The sequence below is a fragment of the Myotis nattereri genome, assembly GCF_964212035.1.
Source record: "Myotis nattereri genome assembly, chromosome: 11".
Taxonomy (NCBI): domain Eukaryota; kingdom Metazoa; phylum Chordata; class Mammalia; order Chiroptera; family Vespertilionidae; genus Myotis; species Myotis nattereri.
In genome coordinates, this window is record NC_138086.1 from 43937428 (window position 1) to 43964658 (window position 27231).

Sequence of the window (27231 nt, forward strand, 5' to 3'; positions counted from 1 at the left end):
TTCATCACTTTGTATATTTCTTGCCACTCCCTTCTGGCCTGCATAGTTTCTGTTGAGAAATCAGCTGATAGTCGTATGGGTACTCCCTTGTAGGTAACTAGCTGTTTTTCTCTTGCTGCTTTTAAGATTCTCTCTTTGCCTTTTGCTCTTGGCATTTTAATGATGAAGTGTCTTGGCGTGGTCCTCTTTGGATTCCTTTTGTTTGGGGTTCTCTGCGCTTCCTGGACTTGTAAGTCTATTTCTTTCACCAGGTAGGGGAAGTTTTCTGTCATTATTTCTTCAAATAGGTTTTCAATATCTTGCTCTCTCTCTTCTTCTGGCACCCCTATAATTTGGATGTTGGTACGCTTGAAGTTGTCCCAAAGGCTCCTTACACTATCTTGATATTTTTGGATTCTTTTTTCTTTTTTCTTTTCTGGTTAGGTGTTTTTTACTTCTTCATACTTCAAATCTTTGACTTGATTCTTGGGATCCTCTAGTCTGCTGTTGGATCTCTGTATAATATTCTTTATTTCAGTCAGTGTATGCTTAATTTCTAGTTGTTCCTTTTTCATATCCTTGAGGGTCTCACTAGACTTCTTGAGGGTCTTACTAAATTTATCGGTGGTTTCTAGAAAATTCTTGAAAAACCTTAAAACCGTGGTTTTGAACTCTATATCCAGTAGTTTGCTTTCCTCCATTTCTGTCATTTGTGACCTGTTTCTTTGTCTCCGCATTTTGGCTGCTTTCCTGTGTTGATAGAGTGGTTTTCTGTGCTAGGTGTCCTATAGGGCCAGGTGGCTCAGCCTCCCCAATTACCTGAGGTGAACACTCTTGGTGCACCCCTTTGTGGGCTGTGTGCACAGTCTTGTTGTAGTTAAGCCTTGATTGTAGTTGGTATCACTGGGAGGAATTGACCTCCAGGCCAGTTGGCTGTGAGATTCAGCTTTGTCTACGGTGAGAGAACTTCTGTGCTGGAGACACCCTTATGGGGCAAGACTTATTTCAGTGGGGCTTTGGTGCTCCTTGAGTCTTCCCCCTGAGTGTGTCCCTTATGGATCTGAGGAGTTGTAATCTGGATAGTCCCACTCTGACCACTGGGTACACTGGCACTTAGATCTCTAAGGAGGTGCTAATTTAGCCTCTGCCTGAGGCTACCTAGCAGGAGGTATGGAGAGATCTGCAGATTCCTCTTTTTTGGTTTGGATTTGGAGGTGCCCAGATGAGGCGCAGCTGTGAAGCAATGCAGTCTGCTGTGGGGCCTTGGGCCTTTTTTTTGGATGATCTGGGTCTCTCTGACCCAGCTGCAGTTTGTTAGGTAATTTTAGATTGCAAGGGGCCAGGTTATTCATATGCAAAAGCCTCTGCGCACAGCTTGGGTGGGGCAGGGTCTCAGGGAATCAACAGGGCGGAGCAAATAGCTATAGCTGATCCTCATCCCTGCCCTAAGTGGTCCTGGTAATCCCTGCAAGCCGCCCTCGAGTTCTGCCCGCTCCAGACAGTCCAGTTTCTCCCGGTATGAGTCTGGGTCCTCAGAGACTTGGGAGGAGCTGGAGTTCAGAGCAGTCGGGAGCTTGTGTCTCCCTCACAATTGAAAAAGACATCCGTGTCCTCAGTTGACAGGCCTTTCCGAGCGAGCCTCTGTACCTCTGCACTTTACTTCTGCACCTCCTCTGTGTCTCAGTGTGCTTTTCTCTTTACTTCTAGTTGTAGAATTTCCACTCAGCCAGCCTTCCGGTGGTTCTGGATGATGTCTGTTTCGTCTTTTAGTTGTATTTTTGAAGTGGTTGTGCGAGGCTGCAATTTCAGGTGTTTACCTATACCGCCATCTTGGTTTCTCCCACAAAAACTTTTAGATGACTTAATTAACATAAATCTTTTTCTTTTTGATGGGTGATGTGACCTGAGCTAATTTGCCATTGACCTACCTGTTAAAAAAAGGAATTGTTTAATTAATAAGACCTGAAGAGAACAAATATATTTAAGCTTGTTTTGTCTAATAGAAAATGGTTATGTGGGAGATGTTTCATCAAAAATGCAATTGTTGAAGCTAATGTGGCCAGATCTCTATATATGGACAATGTTAGGAGGCACTTAGTAGTCAGCCTGTACTGTTTTATTTCCCTTTCTACTTTTCAAAAATGTTATCTTGTGTTATGTATATTTATATAATGCATGAACACACACACACACACACACATTTGCATATATGAAAAAGAAAATGCAGAGTTAACAGGTTGAAGGATGGGTCCAAGTTTATACACCTGAGTAGTAACAGAGCAGCCCTGGAAACTTGGGTGTCTGCACCTCCCATCTGTCATTTCATTACTTTCCTTCAGAACTGGAGCCATTCCATCTATCTGAGATAAGTAAATCTCCCGTTTTTAAAAATATCCTATGTAATTCAGCCATGCTTACTCCTTAGTAACTCAAGTAAATGTTTTATAGCATAATGCTTGTCTGACACAAGATTAATCATGATTTCTTAGTTTCTGAAATTCACAATCAGAATTTCACTTGATAAATTAGTGGTTTGGATTTTTAAGATGCTGAAAATGAGAAAATAAGGAATGTATTTTTCTTTAAAATTTTGTGTATATAAAAATAAAAGAAAACAGGAAGAGTGATCCTATGTGTTATAATCAGAAAAAGTTGTTTATTTTACCACGGACACAGGATATTAGTTTTATAGTATTTTTATGTATTTACATTCAGTTTTTAATAAGAAAAGAGTATAAATCTAAAAAAGAAAAATAGTAAACAATTACTAAGTGACTATCTTATCTACAGATACTTGACATAGAAAAACTTAGATATTTGTCTTCAGTTTACCCAATTTAACAAATATACCATTCATTTTTAAAACTCATTATAAGGTAACGTATTGCAGTAGCTAAACTCTCATTTATTTTCTGGACTGGGATTTGTATGCACGGTGCTAATATGGAAGAATTCCTCAATTGGATGACTACTGATGATTTCCCATCTGCCTCAGTTGGAGAAGGATGATGGCAGTTGTATGCATTCCAAATTTTAGGTGAAAACTGAGAAAATAATCTAATTGCTTTTGAGCAAATGTTGCCTGAAGTCAGGGACTTTACTCCTCTAACACTCACTTTGCACTGAAATGAAAGTCAGATCACAAAGTTTTTAATAATGAGTGAGAAGATTGACACACACAGAGGAGAGACATTAGGAAAGCTGGCTCTTGTGCTTCCTTAGTTATAGAAACTGTTCTAACAGGGAAAGGTGATAGAATCTGCACTGTCCGTAGCCAGTCAGTACAAGCAAAAGCCATTCAACATGGTCCCTCGTCAAAGTGACTACTTTGTCTTTTCACTGAATGGAAACTAAATTTCTTACTCAAAGCAAAATTTTTAATAGTTTTTTGTTAATACGTTGTCAATTTTCCTGACTTTATAGTACTAAACCTAGCAAAACAGATAGCTCTACTGAAAAGGGATGCCAATGTCCTGTTTGATGATGACAAACATACACATTATGGCTTGGAATGCCCTGGAGGTAGCATAGGTGGATTTAACAAATTGAGTATCTGTTTTTTTATAATATGTGTACTATATTTTATAGTATGCAAATATTATACAAATATACAAATATTTTATAGTATGTATACATAATTATAGTATTTAAATCCTGGAAATTTATTTATTTTTAGTGTGTTTTAACTTATGTTCACACATATATTAATTTTATAGCCTATTTTCATCTATATTTATATCATGAGATATATTTAGTAGGCTTATGAGCTTAGTTAATTTAACTTTATTGGTTAGGCATAAAAATGTATATTTAACTTCCTCAGATGAACATTGTTAACACATTAACTTTCATTTCAATTAAAGCTCCCCCCCTAAAAAAATGTGGAGTGTAATACATGTATTGATGCCCACAAGATCGAATATTTAATTACCCTACTGGATCAATATTGTGAGGACTTGGCATCCAAATCTCCCCTGAATCTGCTTTTCTTTTCTTATATCCTATTGCTTCCTAGTTTCTGCTCTCTGTATGTTAAATGTGCTTTCCCCCTCTTCTGAACCTTTGCTTTACTTAAAAAAAAATGTTCTTATTGATTTCAGAGAGAGAAAGGGAGAGGGAGAGCAAGATAGAAACATCAGTGATGAGAGAGAATCATTGATTGGCTGCCTTCTGCACACCCCTACTGGGGATGGAGGCCACAACATGGGCATGTACCCTGACCAGGAATTGAACAGTGACCTCCTGGTTCATGGGGTTGACACTCAACCACTGAGCCACATTGGCCGTGCCTGAATCTTTGTTTTTGATAGATCCCTCTGTATAAGTGATTGATCTCTCCTTGTCACATGTCCATGTTCTGTTCCATCTCTAACTCAAGTCTCACTCATGCTATGAGACTTTACTGGTTACTGACAAGATTCTCTGACTAAACTTTTTTTTTTTGTTTGTTTGTTAATAAAAACTTTTATTATTATTATTATTATTATTAGTTAAGGTATTACAAATGTGTCCCCATCCCCCCCCCCATTAACCCCCAACCTCCCCCCCCCCCACACACACACAAACTCATGTTCCCATCCCCCTGTTGTCCATGTCCATTGGTTTGGCTTATATACATGTATACAAGTCCTTTGGTTGATCTCTTCCCCTTACCCCCGCCCTCCCCTACTTTCCTTCTGGGGATTGATAGCCTGATCGCTGTTTCTCAGTCTTTGGGTCTGTCCCTTTTCATCAGTCTATGTTGTTCTCTATAATCCACAAATGAGTGAGATCATGTGGTATTTATCTTTCTCTGACTGGCTTATTTCACTTAGCATAATGCTCTCCAGTTCCATCCATGCTGTTGCAAAAGGCAAGAGTTCCTTTTTTTTTTTTACCGCAGCATAGTATTCCATTGTGTATATGTACCACAGTTTTCTAATCCACTCATCTGCTGATGGGCACTTAGGCTGTTTCCAAATCTTAGCTATGGTGAATTGTGCTGCTATGAACATAGGGGTGCATATATCCTTTCTGATTGGCGTTTCTGGTTTCTTGGGATATATTCCTAGGAGTGGGATCACAGGGTCAAATGGGAGTTCCATTTTTAGTCTTCTGAGGTAGCTCCATACTGTTCTCCACAGTGGCTGCACCAGTCTGCATTCCCACCAGCAGTGCAGAAGGGTTCCATTTTCTCCACATCCTCTCCAACACTTGTTGTTTGTTGATTTGTTGATGATAGCCATTCTGACAGGTGTGAGATGATAACACATTGTCGTTTTGATTTGCATCTCTCGTATAATTAGTGACTTTGAGCAGGTTTTCATATGTCTTTCGGCCTTCTGTATGTCCTCTTTCGAAAAGTGTCTATCTAGGTCCATTGCCCATTTTTTTATTGGATTGTTTATCTTCCTTTTGTTAAGTTTCATGAGATCCCTGTAAATGTTGGAAATTAAACCCTTATCGGTGGTATCATTGGCAAATATGTTCTCCCATGTAGTGGGTCTTCTTGTTGTTTTGTTGATGGTTTCCTTTGCTGTGCAAAAGCTTTTTATTTTGATGTAGTCCCATTTGTTTATTTTCTCTTTAGTTTCCATTGCCCTAGGAGCATTATCAGAGAAGAAATTTCTTCGGCATATGTTTGCGATTTCGCTGCCTGTGGATTCCTCTAGTATTTTTATGGTTTCCCGTCTTACGTTTAAGTCTTTTATCCATTTTGAGTTTATTTTTGTGTATGGTGTGAGTTGGTGATCTAGTTTCATCCTTTTGCATGTATCTGTCCAATTTTCCCAACACCATTTATTGAAAAGACTGTCTTGACTCCACTGTATGCTCTTGCCTCCTTTGTCGAATATTAATTGGGCATAGTGGTTTGGGTCGATTTCTGGGGTCTCTATTCTATTCCATTGATCTATATGTCTGTTCTTGTGCCAGTACCAAGCTGTTTTAAGAAAAGTGGCTTTGTAATACAGTTTGATATCTGGTATTGAGATCCCACCTACTTTGTTCTTTCTCAGGATTGCTGCAGCTATTCGGGGTCTTTTTTTTTTATTCCAGATGAATTTTTGGAACGTTCGTTCTAGATTTGTGAAATATGCCGTTGGTAATTTAATGGGGATTGCATTGAATCTATAAATTGCTTTGGGTAGTATGGACATTTTGATGATGTTGATTCTACCAATCCATGAACACGGTATATTCTTCCATCTGTTTATGTCTTCCTCTATCTCTTTTTTCAGTGTCCTGTAGTTTTCAGCATATAAGTCTTTTACCTCCTTAGTTAAGTTTATTCCTAGGTATTTTAATTTTTTTGGTGCAATGGTAAATGGGATTGCTTCTGTAGTTTCACTTTCTGTAAGTTCACTATTGGTGTAAAGAAATGCCATGGATTTCTTAGCATTAATTTTGTATCCTGCTACATTGCCGAATTCATTTATTAAGTCTAATACTTTTTTGATGGAGTCTTTAGGGTTCTGTATGTACAGTATCATGTCATCTGCAAATAAGGACAGTTTTACTTCTTCTTTTCCAATCTGGATGCCTTTTATTTCTTCTTCGTGTCTGATCGCAACGGCTAGTACTTCCAGTACTATGTTGAACAGGAGTGGTGAGAGGGGGCATCCCTGTCTTGTTCCTGTTTTTAGGGGGAATGGTTTTAGTTTTTGCCCATTGATTATGATGTTGTCTGTGGGTTTGTCATATATGGCTTTTATTATGTTGAGGTATGATCCCTCAATTCCTATCTTGCTGAGAGTTTTTATCAAGAAAGGGTGTTGGATTTTGCTCTGACTAAACTTTAGTTATGCTCCTCTAAGCCCTCCTCTTGACTAGGCCTTAACTTTGCCAACTACCCTCCTCCCCAATCTTACCCCCCTGCTCCTTACCAGGCCTGGGTAGCTCCTTTTCAGTAAGAACACAGCTAAGTCAATTTAGAGAAAATCCCCCACCCTCTGATCACTCTGGCCTGCCCTCAGCAAGAATCCTGTTATATCAGTTTAGCAAACATTGCCCCTACTTTTGATGTCTCCTCTTACTAATTTTCCATCCACAGTGACCCACAAATCTGCTCCTTGACTATAAATCCCTACTTTTTGTTGTATTTAAAGTTGAACCTTACTTTTCTCTCGCCCATTGCAATAGTCTTGAATAAATCCTTACTGTTTTAACAAATTCAGAATAGATTTTTCTTATTTTTCATGATTCACTTACTACTTAGCTTGGTATCCCTATATGTATGTAACTTGTTTCCATATCTATCTATCTATCTATCTATCTATCATCTATCATCTATCATCTATCTATCTATCTATCTTATATGTACAGTTGACCCTGGAACAGTGCAGAGGTTAGGGGTGGCTACTTCCCCTGCAGTAAAAAAATCCACTTACAACTGCAGTCAGTTCCCTGCATACTCCAATTATCAGCCATGAAGCTGACCCTTGGACAGTGAGTGTTTGAACTATGCAGGTCATTTGACTGAGCTCAATTGAAAAAAAGAAATCTGCATATAAGGGAACCTGTGCAATACAAACCAGTGTTGTAAAGGGTCAACTTTATATATCTTGTTCTTCAGTACCTGTCACAGTGCTATTAGTAGATGCTTAACTGATAAGGGCTAATTATCTAATGAGGGGAGAAATGGTTAGGATTTCTCTGATTAGGCTCTTTAAGTGTGATGAGAAGAGGCTTTGACAGATAGTCCTTAGGAGTAGAGATTTGTAGTCGGGATGAAGGAATTTCTTTCTTCAATTGACATTTGATTACTGTGAGTTTCCGATCTTGAAGTCTAAAATCATGTATTTGGTTTGTAGCATCTCTGTCCTGGAGATGCTTTGATTGGTTGTTGTCCATCACTGGGTACGGAGCACACCCATTAGACTGAATTCTACCCAGGTCCACTCGGAGGAATTGCCCCATAGATCCTGCCCCCAGGTGGTTGTCAGGTCCATACAGGCTTTTATTATTTGTCTAACAGGGTTGCTTTCACCAATAAATCAAAATGCAGGAATCATGAAATTTTAAGAAGGGAAGCACTGGGGCCATTTTCCTTAAAAAGCAAGTGTGAGCTTGTTTGAACTTGATGTTCCCTGGGTTCTTATTTCAGCCCATCCAGTAAAAGGATATATTGCTAAAACCAAACAAAAAAGTAAATGACCAAATATAAGAGTAGGATGCCATTAAGAAACATCTACACATAGAAAAAAACTCTAGAAGATATATACGTGTTGAAGAATTTACCTCTCAACAGTGGGATTATTATTGATATGAAATATTTCTGTATTTCCAGCTATTCTTCCATAAATACATATTATTTTTATAATCAGGATAATACTTATTTAATCCACTCTAAAATATGTTAACTTATTTTGAAATTTGTAAAATATTATTTGAAAACAATTACATTGCTTTGGGAGTAAATACTTTGAATAGGACATGTACTGGTGTAAGCAGAGTGCCTCCGTTGAAGGAAGGACCAGTATGAGTGTGTGGACCACACGCCTTTCTTCTGTGGTTGACACTTTAATTATTGCTACCACACAGAGATCTTATGAATATGGGCTCTGAAGTTGGACCCCCTAGATCAGTGATGGCAAACCTTTTGAGCTCGGCGTGTCAGCATTTTGAAAAACCCTAACTTAACTCTGGTGCTGTGTCACATATAGAAATTTTTTGATGTTTGCAACCATAGTAAAACAAAGACTTATATTTTTGATATTTATTTTATATATTTAAATGCTATTTAACAAAGAAAAATCAACCAAAAAAATGAGTTTGCGTGTCACCTCTGACATAGGTTTGCCATCACTGCCCTAGATCCAGATTGTGGATTTGTCACTTCTAGTTGTTAGATCTTTGCCTCAGTTTCTTAATAAAGTGGAGTTCATAATCTGTCTATCACATAGAGGTGTTACAGGGATTAAAGGAGACAGTGTAAATAAAATCCTTGGCCCAGGGCCTGCCACAGTGTACTAGTAGGTGCTTTAGGGGTATTCAACAGGAGTGTTATTTTTCAGTTAAAGACAACTATCTTGATTTTAAAATTATTGGCTGTGTATAAAACCATTTCATTTGGCTAACTAATTTGTACTCTGGCTCTATTGTTAGGGTTGGGAAGTAGTAATCTAGAGTAGATCTTATACCAATTAGATATAATTTTTTATGAAGGTCTTTCTTGATATTTTGTAGTAATTTATATATTACAAAAGAGATGATTAATATAAAACCTGATCTTCAACATGTGTAGGTAGATTGTTTTCAACTTTATACTTAATTGAATCATTTTTACTTTGCCACTCTGCTTGCCTATAAAGCAGTCTATTCTAGAATTACTTTTATTTTTAGAACAATCTTTTAGATTTAGGTAATTCATGATGCCATGGCATTGTTCTCCAATCCTTTTTGTCATAAAAGACAAATCGAACTAGGTAAATTCAGCCTTGCTTTATATTATTTTTTATTTTCATTTTAAAGATATTTAACGGTGACATATTTTATAATTATGAAAGTATACATTTTAATTGGAGAAAATAGAAATTACTCAATACTTAAAAAAAATATATTTTATTGATTTTTACAGAGAGGGAGGGAGAGAAGTAGAGAGTTAGAAACATCAATGAGAGAGAAACAGCAATCAGCTGCCTCCTGCACACTCCCCACTGGGTATGTGCCCGCAACCAAGATACATGCCCTAGACTGGAATTGAACCTGGGACCCTTGAGTCCGCAGACCCATGCTCTATCCACTGAGCCAAACCGGTTAGGGCTACTCATAATACTTTTGACTTGATATGTCTCCTAGTCCTTAAACCAAGTTACTGTGTATTTATAATAGTTTTATTTGTTGGTTCTCCATGGGCCTTTGTAGCCAAACCCCAAAAAGAAAATACTAGCTTTCTATTCTGATTATAATACAAACTTGACATGTGCGTGTGTGTGCATGCATGCGTATCTTTATTGGAATTGGGTTGAGGATAATCTGAACTCTGAATACCCCTGACTTAATGGCTCTCCAGGGCGGCTTTAATTGTTTTGTCCTGCTGTTCCAAACTTCATTTAACTTTGTATGACTATGTTTGCATGGAAAAATGCAAGGTCTCTGTGATTCCCAGTACTTGGCAATGAGTATTTGGGGACTGCTCAGAGCCTCATGGTGCATCAGGGATGTGCTTCCCGGTACATCTCACTTAACTTCTTGAAGATACTTTTTTCCTGAAAGTAGACACTTAACTTCTCTCTTATGATGCTGAACATGTTTGCTTGTACTAGCGAAGAGGGAACATTCATGAACCTGTTAGAGAAATGGGAACTGGGAAGCTTGAAATGTTATGGTTGACCATCAGACTTGATTGCCTTTTCTTTAATCCCAGCTCATGTGTTGACTCACTCTGATTGTGATGCTGTAATTAGGCTTTTTTGAAAGAATATTATGAACGAGTGGATTTGATTTTTGTGTTTAGATACAGGATGAGGTATAGTATGTAAAAATTTGGCAGAAAATATAGATGCGTCTCAATTTATGAAGGGATTACATCCCAGTAAATTCATCATAAGTATATAATATTTTAGGTTGAAAATACATTTAATACACATAATCTATGAAACATCATAGCTTAGCTAGCCTACTTTAAAGTGATCACAACACTTACATTAGCCTATAGTTGGCAAAATCATCTCACTACCACAGCATCACTAAAGAGTATTGTAGTACATATTGCTAGCCTGGGAAAAGATCAAAATTCAGAATTTGAAGTATGATTTCTACTGAATGCGTATCACTTTTGCACTATCATAAAATCAAAAATTGTTAAGTCACACCATTATAAGCTGGGGCCCATCTGGTATAAGTAATCTAAGAGAGGGGGAAAGTAATAGTATCATCCAGAAGTACACCCATTCCTTTTCTGCTTTTGTGGAGACTTTTCTATGGGAAAAAGCTACTGGAGATCAAAATCTACCTGAAGTGGCAACTTGACCTCAGAAGGAGAAAATTTGATTTCTCTAGAAATGTAGAAGGCAGCCGTTTCAATGAACTCAGTAATATGTTTCTCCCGACAAGTGTGCTTGAATGAGGGATTAGAGAAAAACAAAACCAAAAATAACCCCAACTTCATTTTTTTTATTCTCACTGAGGATATCTTTTTATTGATTTATTTTATTTGTTGAGAGAGAGAGATAGAGAGATAGAGAGAGAGAGAGAGAGAGAGAAAGAAACATCATGTGAGAGAGAAATACCAGTTGCCCCCTGTATGTGCCCCACCAGGATCAAACCTGCAACCTAGGGATGTGCCCTGATTGGGAATCAAACCTGCATCCGTTTCGTGTATGGGATGATGCTCCAACCAACTGAGCCACCCAGCCAGGGCACCCCAAATTATTTTTTTCTTTTATCTTTACACCATCTCTGCATTCTTAGTTTTCAGTGCCAATGAGTGCTTGCATATTTAGGGATATACTAGTACTAGTAAACTATTGTATGTTTTGGATGAAAAATTCTAGAACTAACTAACACAGTACGTTTCAAATCTCACCATGTGAAAGATCAAGCTGTGAAAACTCCTCATTATAGAGTGTATTTTATTTCCTTTTTTGATGGAACCCTCCCCTCTCATCAAATATACTTGGCCCTTCTCTAGTACTGCCAGGAGTATGTGTACCCAGCTACCCTTCCATCTGTGGAGTCCTGGCATCTTTCCCATGCTTTGTGCCTACTCTTGATGTTAACATTCTTTGTCTTAGATAACTTTGCCTTACTTTTAAAAATAATCTTACCTCTGTTATTCATGCATTTTAGTTGTTCAATCCTTTCTTATTTCTTCATGGCGAGTAATTTCCTCAAGGGCTGTATGCATGTGACTAATTGCTTTACTCAGAATGGGAGGCTCTAAGTCTGGGACCTATGAACCAGGAGGTTATGGTTCAATTCCCCATCAAAGCACATGCCCGGGTTTCTGGCTTAATCCCCAGTAGGGAGTGTGCAAGAAGCAGCTGATCAATGATTCTCTCTCATCACTGATGTTTCTATCTCTCTTGTTGTCTCCCTTCCTCCTTCTGAAATCAATAAAAACCACTATCACCACCACCTCCCTTGCTGTTATTTAAGTTCTATCATTTCTTCATTGTTACACACAATTTATATCCTATCTAATAAAAGAGAAACATGGTAATTAGCGTACGACTGCTACCCTTCCCATTGGCTAATCAGGGCGATATGCAAATTAACTGCCAGCTAAGATGGCGGGCAGCAGCCAGACAGCTTAAACTGAACATGAGGCTTGCTTGCTTCAGTGACGGAGGACTCCAATGTTCCCCGCCTGCCACTGCTGGCCTCTGAGCTGCAACTCCAAGCAACTATGTTACAAATATAGAAGCTAAACAAACCCCCAGAAACCTGCTTTAGTTGCCGGGCTTCAGCCAGCAGGATCGCAACATTGTTTCAAATACAGAAGGTAAACAAAGGCCAGAAACCTGCTTTCAGCAGCGGAGGCCTAAGAGCTGGAGCCTCAGAGCTAAAGCTGGCCCAGAATAAAAAAAAAAAAGAAAGCAAAAAAGGAGCGGTTGGGAGCTTCAGTCACCCGCCAGCCTGAAAACAGCCCTCAGCCCCTCACCCAGACTGGCCAGGCACCCCAGTGGGGACCCCCACCCTGAAGGGTGTGTGACCAGCTGCAAACAGCCATCATCCCCTCACCCAGGCTGGCCAGACACCCCAGTGGGGACCCCCACCCTGATCCAGGACACCCTTCAGGGCAAACCAGCCGGCCCCCACCCGTGCGCCAGGCCTCTATATAGTAAAAGGGTAATATGCCTCCCAGCACCAGGATCAGCATGACGGGGGCAGCGCCCAAACCCCCTGATCGCCCTGCGGCTCTGTGAGTGACAGGGGGCGGGGCCACAACCTCCCTATCGGCCCTGCTCTGTTCGTGACAGGGGAAGGCGCCCCAACCCCCTGATCAGCCCTGCTCTGTGCCTGATAGGGGGGAGCTCCCCAACCCCCTGATTGCCCTGCGGCTCTGTGTGTGACAGGCTGTGGTGCCCCAAGCCCCTGATCGGCCCTGCTCTGTGTGTGACAGGGTAGAGCCATAACCTCCCCATCAGCTCTGCCCTGGTGTGACAGGGTGCGGCGCCCCAACCCCCTGATTCGCCCTGCTCTGTGTGTGACGGGGCGGTGCCCCAACTCCCCTATCGGCCCTACTCTGTGAGTGACAGGGGGCAGCGCCCCAACCCCGATTGGCCCTGTTCTGTGCGTGACAGGGGGTGGCGCCGCAACCAGCCCATCGACCCTGCCTTGAGTGTGACAGGGGACGGTGCCCCAACCCCCCAATCAGCCCTACCCTGAGCATGACTGACGGTGGCATCGCAACCTCCTGATCTGCCCTGCTCTGTGCATGACAGGGGCGGCGCCCCAGCTCCCCAATCAGCCCTGCTCTGAGCCCAACCAGGTGCTGCACCTAGGGATTGGGCCTGCCCTCTGCCACCCGGGAGCAGGCCTAATCCAGCAGGTCATTATCTCCTGAGGGGTCCCAGAATGCGAGAGGGCACAGGCTGGGCTGAGGGACCCCCTCCCTTCCTCCCGAGTGCACAAATTTTTGTGCACCAGGCCTCTAGTATATATATAAAAGCATAATATGCAAATTGATGAACAGCATACTGACCGGTTGGCTATGACATGCACTGACCACCAGGGGCAGATGCTCAACACAGGAGCTGGCCAACTTCTCTATCCTCCCCGCATCCAGCAGGCTCTGATTGACCGATGGGGAACCGGGAACTGGGGCTGGCTGCTGGCAGCTGGGGAAAATCAGCCCTGATTGTAGGCCAGGCCTAGGAACTCTACCTGTGCATGAATTTTGTGTGCTGGGCCTCTAGTGAATCTAGAAAGAGAAACTTTCACATATCAGCCACCTGGTTATATGGGGATATAGTGTATATGAAAATATGTGAAAGGTAAATGCTTGATATATTCTCTATATTTAACAGTTTTTAAACTAATGAGATGATTCCATAGCACCCTCTAAATATAACTGGTGAGTTTTCTTAAGTCTCATTATAAACTTCTGGACTTAAACATTTTTTTTAGTTATAGTATTTCCTTATTTTTATTTTTTTTTTCTTATTTTCAAAAAAATCTTTATTGTTCAGATTATTACATATGTTCCTCCTTTTTCCCATCATAGCTCCCCTCCACCCAGTTCATATCCCACTCCAGGCTCCCCGCCCCCCCCACCACTGACCTCGTCCATAGGTGTAAGCTCTTTGTCCAATCTCTTCCCGCAACCCCCCCCCCCCCCGAGAATTGTCAGTTTGCTCCCTTTCCATGCCCCTGATTCTATTACATTCACCAATCTGTTCTGTTCATCAGGTTTTTTATTCATTTGATTTTTAGATTCACTTGTTGATAGATATGTATTTATTGTCACTTTGTTGTTCATAATTTTTTATCTTTACCTTTTTCTTCTTCTTCCTCTTCTTGGAGAATACCCTTCAGCATTTCATATAATACTGGTTTGGTGGTGATGAACTCCTTTAGTTTTTTCTTGTCTGTAAAGCTCTTTATCTGACCTTCAATTCTGAATGATAGCTTTGCTGGATAAAGTAATCTTGGTTGTAGGTTCTTGCTATTCATCACTTTGTATATTTCTTGCCACTCCCTTCTGGCCTGCATAGTTTCTGTTGAGAAATCAGGTGACAGTCCTATGAGTACTCCCTTGTAGGTAACTGTTTTTCTCTTGCTGCTTTTAAGATTCTCTCTTTGTCTTTTGCCCTTGGCATTTTAATGATGATGTGTCTTGGTGTGGTCCTCTTTGGATTCCTCTTGTTTGGGGTTCTCTACATTTCCTGGACTTGTAAGTCTATTTCTTTCACCAGGTAGGGGAAGTTTTCTGTCATTATTTCTTCAAATAGGTTTTCAATATCTTGCTCTCTCTCTTCTTCTGGCACCCCCATAATTCGGATGTTGGTACACTTGTCCCAGAGGCTCTTTACACTATCTTCGTATTTTTGGATTCTTTTTTCTTTTTGCTTTCCTGGCTGGGTGTTTTTGTTTCTTTGTATTTCAAATCTTTGACTTGATTCTTGGGATTCTCTAGTCTGCTGTTGAATTTCTGTATATTATTCTTTATTTCAGTCAGTGTATGTTTACTTTCTGATTGGTCCTTTTTCATATCCTTGAGGGTCTCACTAAATTTCTTTTTTTTTTTTTCATTGTTTATTTATCAAGATAAACTATTCCTTAGGTCAAATATTCATGTTTCATAGTTCAGGAACACAGGTCAGTGACAAACTTCCTTGGAATTCAACCCAAAGAAATTCTTTACATTCCAAGATCACTTTGTACTCTGAAAGATACCAGCCTTCCTCATCTCCTCAAAATCTTTCATGGAATCATAATTTCTATAGAAATCTGCATATGCCTTCTTTCTTGGTTCAGCTATACCAAACTTATAGGAAGCTGCAACCCCCAGGGATACAATTACGGCTCCAACAATATGAAATCTCAGACGCTTGGACAGAAGGCCGCGCGCATCTGAGGTTTTGGCAAAGTACCGGCAGACATGGCAGCTATAGTCTCCCCCACACCAACGTCCGTCCTTCCAGAGGGAGAACTGGGTGACCTAAATTTCTTGAGGTTTCTAGAAGATTCTTGAGTAACCTTATAACCATGGTTTTGAACTCTTTATTCAGTATTTTGCTTTCATCCATTTCTTTCATTTGTGACTTGTTTTTTTGTCTCTGCATTTTGGCTGCTTCCCTGTGTTTGTTTCTATGTACTGGGTAGCTGCTGAGTCTCCTTGAGTTGATAGAGTGGCCTTGTGTGGTAGGTGTCCTATAGGGCCCAGTGGCTCAGCCTCCCCAGTCACCCGAGGTGGATGCTCTTAGTGCACCCCTTTGTGGGCTGTTTGCACAGTCTTGTTGTAGTTAATCCTTGATTGCTGTTGGTATCACTGGGAGGAATTGACCTTCAGGCCAATTGGCTGTGATGACCAGCTGTGTCTACACTGGAAGATCTGTTGCGCAGGAGACACCCTTATGGGGCAGGACTCGCTTCAGTGGGGTTTTGATGCTCACTGAGTCTGCCCCTTCAGTGTGTCTCTTATGGATGTGAAGAGTTGTAATCCGGTATGGTCTCACTCTGACCACTGGGTACACTGGCTCTTGGATCTCCAAGGAGGTGCAAGGTCAGCCACTGTCTGGGGCCACCGAACAGGAGCTACAGAGCCATCTGCAGATTCCTCTTCTTTGGATGGGGTTTGGAAGTGCCCAGATGAGGCCCAGCTGTGAAGCAAAGCAGGCTGCTGCCGCCAGGCCTTGAGCCTTCTTTTGGAAGCTCTGGGGCTCTCTAACCCAGCTGCAGTTTGACAGGTTTTAGGCCGGAAAAAGGACTGGCCATTCATATGCAAAAGCCGATGCACACAGCTTGGGTGGAGTTGTAAATTGGGTAGGCTGGGGTCTCTGGGAATCACCAGGGTAGAGCAAACAGCAATGGCTGCCAATCAGCCCTGTACTGGAGAGGTCCCCATGTCTCCGTGTGCTGTGCTCAATGAAGGAACAAGGATCGCTGCGAGCACCTCTGAAAGAAAGCTGCCCTAGCATTCTTGTCCCGATACCAGACAGTCCAGTTTCTTCCCGTATGTGTCTGGGTCCCCCAGTCTCACCTGAAACTGGAGTTCAGAGCAAGCGGGATCTTGTATCTCCCTCCCGATTAAAAGAGCAGCACATCCAGGTGCCAGTACTTTCTGTGCCTCTGCACTTCTTACCAGTCTCAATGCGCTTTCTTCACCTCTCTAGTTGTGGAACTTCCACTCAGCCAGCCTTCCCGAGGTTCTGGGTGCTAGTTGTTCTGCTTTTTAGTTGTAATTTTGATGTAATTGTGAGAGGCAGCAAGTATAGGTGTTTACCTATGCCGCCATCTTGGTTCTCCTCTCTTATTTTCTTCTTTATTGATTAAGGTATTACATATGTGTCCTTATCTCCCCATGACCCCCTCCACGCCCCCCACTCATGCCTTCACCCCCCTGGTGTCTGTGTCCATTGGTTAGGCTTATATGCATGCATACAAGTCCTTTGGTTGATCTTTTTGATACCTTTCTATCACAGGTATTATTTTCATGACACTGTCCCATCGATGAGTGGGAGCCTCCTGTCTCCCGCCCCCCTTTGACACATTTAAGCCTCTTTGTAGTTTGCATTATGTCTGTCTCCCTGGTGAGATGTAAGTGCAGGGACCAACCATGTCTGTGTTGTTCATCCCAACAGAATCATCATCTCTCGATGAATATTTTTTGAATGAGGGGCGTGATATTAACAATTAAGTGAAGGTCTGTTTTGTAGAAGAATATTTAGTTTAGTCTTTGTGGAGTCAGAACTTGAATCAGAGAATGGAAATTAAAGGAATCAACTTTTGGCTCAATGAAATAAAGAACGAAATCATTTGGGGGTGTTCTGGGGGAATTTGAGTTTCATCAGAGTCTTCTGGGGGCTACTGTTTTCTAGGTAGTGAGAAGATTAAGATAGAAAATCAAGCCTGGAAGGATCTTTTGTCTGCTCAGAAGCCTGAGGTTTCTTTACTTGCAAGGTAATAGGACTCTCAAATTCTTCGTTGACAGATTTTATTTTTGCAAAGGTGCAAAGTTGGCTGTTTTAAAATGGTTGAAATATATATAATTCTGTTTTCTCCCATGAACATTGTATGTCACTCTAATTTTATGTTTCAAAGTGTCATGAGTTTGTAAAACATTGGTAGTGATGAATTATGCTTTAGCAGTCATTATTTCTTCTACTGTATATGTAATAGTTGTTGTCTGAGCATATACCCTTTTCTCATTGGATTAAATCTTCAGACTTTTTGTACTGTTGGGCACATCCTAATAAATAGTCATTACACTATTTTCTTATTAATCTTTGGGTGTTATATTTGACAGAAATAGCACTAGCCCCCTTCCACTTCTCTTTATAGTATTTTGGTAATAATTCGGATGAGGTGTACTTACAACTTACCTTGAAATTCTAATTTATTTTCTGACAATAAAATATAATAGCTCTTTTAGGATATTTCAGAATAGCAAAGGTTAAATAGCACCGAAATGATTTTCATTTACATGTGAATAAAAATGGAATTTTATGGGGATAGCAAGGCTATGAATACTTAGTTAAGTTTTTCATTTTTGAAGTATGTATATAATACAGTATTATTAGCATTTTAACTTGTCTTAAGAAGGCATTAATAAAAGAAGTGCTAATAGTAAAACCTTTAAAATATTATAATGACTTTGCAAAAAAATTATAAATTTGGCTCAAAATATTGTCCTTGATATACCCCATCTTGCCATTATCACTCCCCTAATAATATCTACTTTTTCTTCTCTTGCTTCTAAACTAATACAGTAAGGAAACAAAAGCATTGTATCTTCCTGAACTTAGTATTATTTCCCTTGGCAGTTTCTCTTGAGACAAAATCATAATGGAAGAGTGAGGGAGAATATATTAAATTTCCCAGAGTATATTAAATTTCTTTTAGGTATATTGACTTAATTTCCTTTATATCCTCCAGACATAATTCCTTCTCAGTGTTAGCACATGGGCACTATTTTCAGAGATGACCTGGATAATATTTGTAATTTTGTTTTATTATACTGTTATCCTATTAATTTCAGGTAACTAATAAAATAGAAAACCTTCAGGCTTTCCTTTGAGAATTGCTCGCCTGTAGTGACATTCTCTTTGTGCATCATCTTTTGAACCTGGGAAATTTACCCTGAGCTAACTGAAGAGTTTTCCTTTACAGGTGTCATGAAATGTTGAATGAACAAATGAAGAAATGCATGCAAAAATGAATAGGCTGTTGGTCGTCAAAGCTTCCCTCTCACAAGAGAATTGTATTATTTACAAACTTAGGGTGCATAGGGCTGCGGGTAGAGTTCTGAAGTTGGCAGAGATGTGCATTTGTGATTAGAACCATTCTGAGAGCTGGATCCACTAGAGCAGTCGTCGGCAAACTGCGGCTCGCGAGCCACATGCGGCTCTTTGGCCCCTTGAGTGTGGCCACGAAGTTTCAATCACACTGTACGTGCGCACCCGCACGTGGTATTTTGTGGAAGAGCCACACTCAAGGGGCCGCAGTTTGCTGACCACTGCTCTAGAGCATGGCTCTGCTGGGGCACCCAGTGTCCCATCTCTGTGTGGCTAGCTCCGCGAGTGTGCGGGCATTCCCCAGGCTCTCCCCATTGCTGCACTTGTCAGCTTGTCCAGGTTGACAGGCAGACTCGAGCAGTGAGTCATTCATCCTTGGGCCTGAAGTGAGCATCAAAGTGAGACCAAGCTGGGAATGGCATCTGTTGGAAAAAGAAAGAAAATCTCTGAAATTAAATGGCTTCCTATAGAGCTTAGAACAAGTAGACACAAACCTGTTTTCTGTAATAGAATGTTCTGTGGTGATAGTAACACAATTTAAAGCGTTTATTTTTAACCACGTTATTTACTGATTTATGCCTCCCTTGCCAATCAAGCCTTGATTGCCTTCTGTTCATTAGCTTTTGATTTAATTAATAAGACTTGTTAAAGAGGAATCTTCCATGTTTTCCTGTAAACAGCTCTAATTTATTGATTCAATTTGAATTTTGTAATTATTCTGAAGAACTTAAGTCAGTGTTGAAGCCTATGTTTTTAATCTTTAATAAAATAGCTTAAACCGACAGGTAATTATTAGACACAATGTTTAGTCTATTTTTCATACAACCTTCTTCTTTTAAAAACTGGTATGTTGTTAAAGTAGTAACTTGGAATTTCAGTCCATGCTAAAGTTTAAAGAAATATATGCAACAAAGATTGAACATTAGAAAATTCATATTTTTTTTTTTTTCCAAAGGTACCTTTTCCAGAAGTGGAGCCAGTGACTTAACAATGTTACTAGGTTTTAGAACTGAGTGATTCAGTAGTAGTTGGTGAGAGTCTAGACATGTAGAGAAAAACTAATTAAGAAAAGAGCAAGTCATAGTGATTCTTAGGTTAAAGAGCAATTTGATAATCAATATGATTCTTAGTGGGAAACCAATCAAGCAGTTGGAGAAGAGGAAGATACAGTGATCTGGGCTCGTCTTATTAAAGGATAGTGGGAGTTTTGAAACATGTCTGTTCAGTGCAAAAAAGTTAAGTAACAAAGCATTCTATAATTTATAAAACTTTAAGGAAATGAAAAACTTCCATATCTGCATGCATCAAAAACAAAGAGACTGCATCTTTAATTTGAAAAAAGAAACATGAAAGATGTGAAAACTTTATAAAAATGTGAGCTTTCTGAAAATTTTTAAAGCAATACTTTTTCTGTTTAGATAAATCTGACCTGTAACATTGCATAAGTTTATGGTATACAGCCTGCTGCTTTGGTACATTTATCTATTGCAATATGATTGCTGATGTAGTGATATTTGTCACATTATACATTATACTAGGAGCCTAGCGCGCGATATTGTGCGGGGCTGCCCACCCACCTGCAGCTCTGCCTTGACACCCGAACCTGTCCACGCAGAGCTCCAGTGCGCCTGGCCCAGCCCCCAAACCCTCTAGCCTTCTCTGGCCGCTTCAAGCCCCGACCTCAGTCCCTCTGGTTGCCTGGGGTTCGTCCTACCTTCTCTGGGCACCTCCCCGCTTTTGCCCTGTCTCCAGAGCAATGAGGCGGCTCTGTCCTGTCATGGCACTGGAGGAGAATGTGGAAGCCTCCTGCCTGCTGTGCTGTGCTCCTTCCCCTGGCAGGTGGGCCACGGGGCACTCAGAGTGTGAGTGGTGGGTAGTGAAGGACTGGTGAGGGAGGCGCTATTTGCTCTCACCCCTGCCCTCTCTGGCAGGGGATGGTCCTGCCTCCTCCAGGAGCCTCCCCGCTTCCGCCCCCAACGCCCCAGCTAATATGCTAATAACCTGGTCATTACCCATTACAGTGTCCTGCTCATTAGCATATTAGCTCTTTATTAGTATAGATAATTATAGTACAATGTTGTTGTCTATATTCATTATACTGCGCAATAGATTTATATGGCTTGTTTGTTACTTATTACAAATTTGCCCTCTTAAAAACCATCACACTTATCCATCACCCTCCTCCCAAACCCCTATTTACCACCATTTTACGTTCTCTTTTATTATGGGTTTAACTTTTTTAGATTTCACATATAAGTGATATTCTATAGTACTTGTGTTTTTCTGTTGGACTTATCTCACTTAGAATAATATGTTCAAGGTCCATCCATGTTTTTGTAAATGGAGGATATCTTTCTTCCTCATGCCTGAATAATATTCTATTTTGTATATTTACCACTTATTTTTTATCCATTCATTCGTTGATGTGCATTTGGGTTGTTTCTATATCTTGGCTATTGTGAATGATGCTATGCTAAACATGAAAGTGCATTTATCTCGTTGAAATCTTTTCATTTCCTTTGGGTACATGCCCAGAAGTGAAAATTACTGGATCATATGGTATATCTATTTTTAATATTTTGAGGAACCACCATATTGTTTTCCATAGTGGTTGGACAAATATATATTCCCTCTATAATGTATAAAGGTTCCTTTTTCACCACATTCTCTCTGGCACCCATTGTCTCTGGCCTTCTTGATGACGGGCATTCTAACATGTGTGAGATGATATCATGTCATTTTGATTCGTATTTCCCTGATGATTAGTGATGTTGAGCAATGATTTTTACACTTTATTTTTGAGTTAATTTGCAGGTATAAGGAAATAAATATCAGTATATTAACATTATTAGTATTTATTCAATACAATATTTTGAAAGTCTATTCTATTCCAGAAAGTTTTAGGCACTGGGCACATGACAGTGAACAAAACAGAAGAAGTTCCCTTTAACCTGGAGCTAATAATCTAGTACAGATCTTAATTTCATATGTTGTAACACAAAATTTCAATGTCTCTAACTATTGTGATGATCATAACTATAATAAATTAATACTTGGAGGTTTAATTCATGGAGAATTATGCTTCAGAATCAGAATCCCATTAACCTGGATTTTGTTGTTCTTCTTTTTTTTAAAATCCTCACCCAAAAATATGCTTATTGATTTTAGAGAGAGAAGAAGGGAGGGAGTGGAGGGAGAGGGAGAGGGAGAGGAAGAGAGAGATAGACATACATCGATATTGATTGACTGCCTTCTGGACGTGCCTGACTGGGGATGGAAGCCACAACAACCTCGGTATGTGCCCTGACCAGGAATCAAACACAAAAACTTTCAGTGTACAGAACCATGCTCCAACCAACTGACCCACAGCAGTCAGGGCTAGATCTTGTTCTTTTATGCAATAATCATAGAAAATATGTTCAAAAATTTTTTTCACTTCAGAAATAATACACATTAGTCTATGAGATTAAAGGTTCCATTTTTAGCTGTGTTTAAAGAGTGAATTTTGGCTCAATATAAGGTTTAATCTCTTTTCAGTGAATTACAAGACAATCATAGCTTCATGATCTGAGAGTGTGGTTAATTATATAACCTTCAAAAACATGAATTCCCTGTATCCCAGGATTCAGTTCATGGTACATATAAGTTAACAATCTCAAGGGATATGGGAAAGCTTTGTGGGAAGAAGGTTGTGTGTGTGTTTTATGGGTGAGGGGAAAATATCAGCAAATGAGGGGAAAATTCCAAGCAGTTCCTGGAATCAGTCACTGCCTCCTCAGGGAGCTAGTGATGAGCTCAACTGGGCTGAGAAAAATCTGTGCAGCTGTCAGCACTGACTGCATCCCACCCTGAGGCCCCGCCAAAGGTCTCCCTTAGTCCTAACGGACAAAGGGAAGAGCACAGGGTATAGTCTCCAGTTAAACCGCATGTGCATATTAATGTTCTGCCTGCACCTGGGTACCTGGAGCACAATTAGGGGGAGAATGCTTAAGTAATGTACTCAGAGAGGAGATATGCAGGGCAGAAAAGCAGCAGATCTGACCTCCCAGCTGAAACACAAGGAGAAATAAACACCATGTAGATGGCACATCATGGAACCTTATAATCAGATCTCCTTATTTGATTACTGTAACCCATAATGTATTCCCACAGTGAGTTTCATGAGGAATGCCAGTAGGAATGGTTTGGCTGTGATAAATGCCTTGGCCTTTTGAGTTTCGAGTCTGTGGCAGCTTTTTGAGCAAAAACCTATCTAATGGATCCAGTTCTTTAAAAAGAGACATTCAAATTCTTTATTTCAGACTCAATTTTCCTTTGCTAGTTCCATAACCTTGAAAGATCTTTGGTTGCAATTTAAATGGCAATGAAAAACCATTTTTCATCTATAAGATTGACAAATTTAAGGGTTGATAACATAGGATAGGGGAAGGGGAGGGAAACAGAAGCTCTCATCATTTGCTGTAGGAAATGCAAATTGATATAGACTCCATGCAGGATAATTTCCCAACGTCCATAAGAATTAGAATTTAGAAATGCACATACATTTTGATCTTGCAATTTCATTTTTAGGAATTTATCTTACAGACCTATTTTTAAATAGATGAAATTACATGTCTAGGAATATTTATTGCATCATTGTTTTAGTAGCAAAAAGTTGGGAACATGCCAAATGCCTATCAACAGGGATTGAATTAAGTATGTACCAGTCATGCAAAGGAACACCCTGTGGTCTTTAAAAAGCAAGATATAGTTTTTCATGAATTTATTAACTGATAAAAACTATACCGTATGCATACTACCATTTGTATATGTATATGTATTCTATGTGTATATGTGTGTGGTTTAATGTGTGTGTATATAGGGCCGACAAAAGTAGATTTATGGTTGTGAGTACCTGAAACAGAGTTTATAATATCTTTTTTTAAATCCTCACCAGAGGATATTTTTACTGATTTTATTTATTATTATTTTGATATATATTTTTTATTGCTTTTTTTACAGAGAGGAAGGGAGCGAGATAGAGAGTTAGAAACATCGATGAGAAAGAAACATCGATCAGCTGCCTCCTGCACACCCTCCACTGGGGATGTGCCCGCAACCAAGGTACATGTCCTGACTGGAATCGAACCTGGGACTTCAGTCTGCAGGCCAACGCTCTGTCCACTGAGCCAAACTGGGTAGGGCTATTTTTACTGATTTTAGAGTGAGAGAGAGAAACATTGATGTATGAGAGAAACATCAATCGGTTGCCTCTCATATGTGCCCCAACCAGGGATTGAACCTGCCACTCAGGTATGTGCCCTGACCGGAAATCCAACCAGCAACCTTTTGGTGCATGGGGTGATGCTCTAACCAATTAAACCACACTGGTCAGGGCCAGAGTTTATTCTTTTTTAAAAATTATTATTAAATCTTTATTGTTCAGATTATTACATTTGTTCCTCTTTTCCCCCCCATAACTCCCCTCCACCCAGTTCTCACCCCCCCATCCACCCTCACTCCCCACCCACTGTCCTCATTCATAGGTGCGTGATTTTTGTCCAGTCCCTTCCCGAATCCCCCACACCCCTTTCGCCCCCAAGAATAGTCAGTCCATACCCTTTCTATGCCCCTGATTCTATTATAATCACCAGTTAATTCTGTTCATCAGATTATTTATTCACTTTATTTTTATTTATTTTTATTTTTTTTTATATATTTTATTGATTTTTAACAGAGAGGAAGGGAGAGAGAGAGATAGAGAGTTAGAAACATTGATGAGAGAGAAACATCGATCAGCTGCCTCCTGCACATCTCCCACTGGGGATATGCCCGCAACCCAGGTACATGCCCTTGACCGGAATCGAACCTGGGACCTTTCAGTCCGCAAGCCGACGCTCTATCCACTGAGCCAAACCGGTTTCGGCTATTCACTTGATTTTTAGATTCACTTGTTGATAGATGTGTATTTGTTGTTCATAATTTGTATCTTTACCTTTTTCTTCTTCTTCCTCTTCTTAAAGGATACCTTTCAGCATTTCATATAATACTGGTTTGGTGGTGATGAACTCCTTTAGCTTTTCTTTATCTGTGAAGCTCTTTATCTGACCTTCAATTCTGAATGATAGCTTTACTGGATAAAGTAATCTTGGTTGTAGGTTATTGGCATTCATCACTTTGAATATTTCTTGCCACTCCCTTCTGGCCTGCATGGTTACTGTTGAGAAATCAGCTGAGAGTCGTATGGGTACTCCCTTGTAGGTAACTGACTTTCTTTCTCTTGCTGCTTTTAAGATTCTCTCTTTGTCTTTTGCTCCTGGCATTTTAATGATGATGTGTCTTGGTGTGGTCCTCTTTGGATTCCTTTTGTTTGGGGTTCTCTGTGCTTCCTGTACTTGTAAGTCTATTTCTTTCACCAGGTAGGGGAAGTTTTCTGTCATTATTTCTTCAAATAGGTTTTCAATATCTTGCTTTCTCTCTTCTTCTGGCACCCCTATAATTCGGATGTTGGTATGCTTGAAGCTGTCCCAGCGGTTCCTTACTCTATCTTCGTATTTTTGGATTCTTTTTTCATTTTGCTTTTCTGGTTGGGTGTTTTTTGCTTCTTCGTATTTCAAATCTTTGACTTCATTCTTGCGATCCTCTGGTCTGCTGTTGGGAGTCTGTATAATATTCTTTATTTCAGTCAGTGTATGCTTAATTTCTAGTTGGTTCTTTATCACAACATCGAGGGTCTCACTAGATTTCTTGAGGATCTCATTACATATATTGGCGGTCTCACCAGTCTTTTCAAGGGTCTTACTAAATTTATTGGCGGCTTCTAGACAGTTCTTGAAAAACCTTAAAAGTGTGGTTTTGAACTCTATATCCAGCAGTTTGCTTTCCTCCATTTCTGTCATTTGTGTCTCATTTCTTTGTCTCTGCATTTTTTATGCTTCCTTGTGTTGATAAAGTGGTTTTCTGTGCTAAGTGTCCTCTAGGGCCCAGTGGTTCAGCCTCCCCAATTACCTGAGGAGGACCCTCTTGGTGCTCCCCCTTGTGGTCTTTGTGCACAGTCTTGTTGTAGTTAAGGTTTGATTGTTGTAAGTAACACTGGGAGGGATTGACCTCCAGGCCAATTGGCTGGGAGAATCAGCTGTGTCTGCAGTGGTAGCTCTTCTGTCCTGGAGCTTTAGGGAGGTGCTAATCTAGCCTCTGCCTGAGGCTATCCAGCAAACGCCTCTGTGCAAGGCTTGGGCGGGGCGGGTCCCAGGGGATCAACAGGGTGGGTGGAGCGAGCAGGTATGGCTGCTCTCAGTCCTGCCTTCAGAGGGCCGACTTCTCAGTGTCCCAGCAATCGCTGCAGGTACCTCCGAGAGAAAGCTGCCTCGAGTTCCGACTGATGCCAGACAGTCCCGCTTCTCCCATATGAGTCTAGGTCCCCAGAGACTTGCCCGGAACTGGAGCTCAGAGCCTGAGACTCCCTCCCGATTGAAAAAGACAACGGCGCCCTCAGCCGCCAGCCCGCTCCGCGTGCGCCTCTGTACCTTAGTATTTTACTTCCACACCGCACCTTCTCTGAGTCTCGGTATGCTTTTCTCTTTCCTTCTAGTTGTAGAATTTCCACTCAGCCAGCCTTCCTGTGGTTCTGGGTGATGTTCGTTCTGTCTTTTAGTTGTATTTTTGAAGTGGTTGTGCGAGGCAGCAAACTCTGGTGTTTACCTATGCCACCATCTTGGTTTCTCCGTCCAGAGTTTATTCTTGTATTATTATTTACTATTACATTATTTTCCATAGAGCAACTGTAAGCCTACTTTTGCCGTGTGTGTGTGTAATGATAAGTGATAACCTCAGAGAATGGGAGCTGCGTGGCCGAGGGAGGGTGTGGCAGAGAGATTTCCTTTTCATCAAATGCTTTCTTGTCTCTTACAAAATTTTTAATGTGCACATGTTTTACCTATTTTAATTAATAAAATATGCTGCTAGGCCCAGTAAAGGTAGAAAGTAGAACATTCAACTAGAAGACTAATATAGGTAGACATGTCTTTGTTAACAGAATTGACTGGATAAAAGTTATCTGCGTAGTGCATTCTTACTTTTAATTAGAGCTGATACACATTTAGAATGCCTCTGGAAGAACCATCTGCTTTAGATTGGTCTTGTGTAATCTTGTAATAGTAAAATTCATAATTTTTATTTTTATGATACACTGTATTATAAAATACAAACAGACCAAATATAACTAGGATTCTATAGTAAGAAAAAAATTGAGGAAAGGGAGAAATGGTTGATGTTGACAGGGCGGGAGAAAAGCAGAGAGAAGGGGGAGGGAGAGAGAGAGAGAGAGAGAGAGAGAGAGAGAGACAAAGAGAGAGAGAGGAAGGGAAAGGAAGGGAAGGAAGGGAAGAAGAAA

At 40.4% G+C, this 27231-nt stretch overlaps 1 protein-coding gene and 1 pseudogene across 3 annotated transcripts in view; one reads left to right on the forward strand and one right to left on the reverse strand.

Moving 5' to 3' along the window:
• CDK14 (cyclin dependent kinase 14) overlaps positions 1-27231 on the forward strand; it is a 526114-nt gene that overhangs the window by 150235 nt on the left and 348648 nt on the right. The gene's annotated exons all lie outside the window — the stretch shown is intronic.
• On the reverse strand, positions 15157-15507 carry LOC308527447 (cytochrome c oxidase subunit 6C-like; annotated as a pseudogene). Its single transcript has one exon. The product of its transcript is annotated as a cytochrome c oxidase subunit 6C-like (transcript).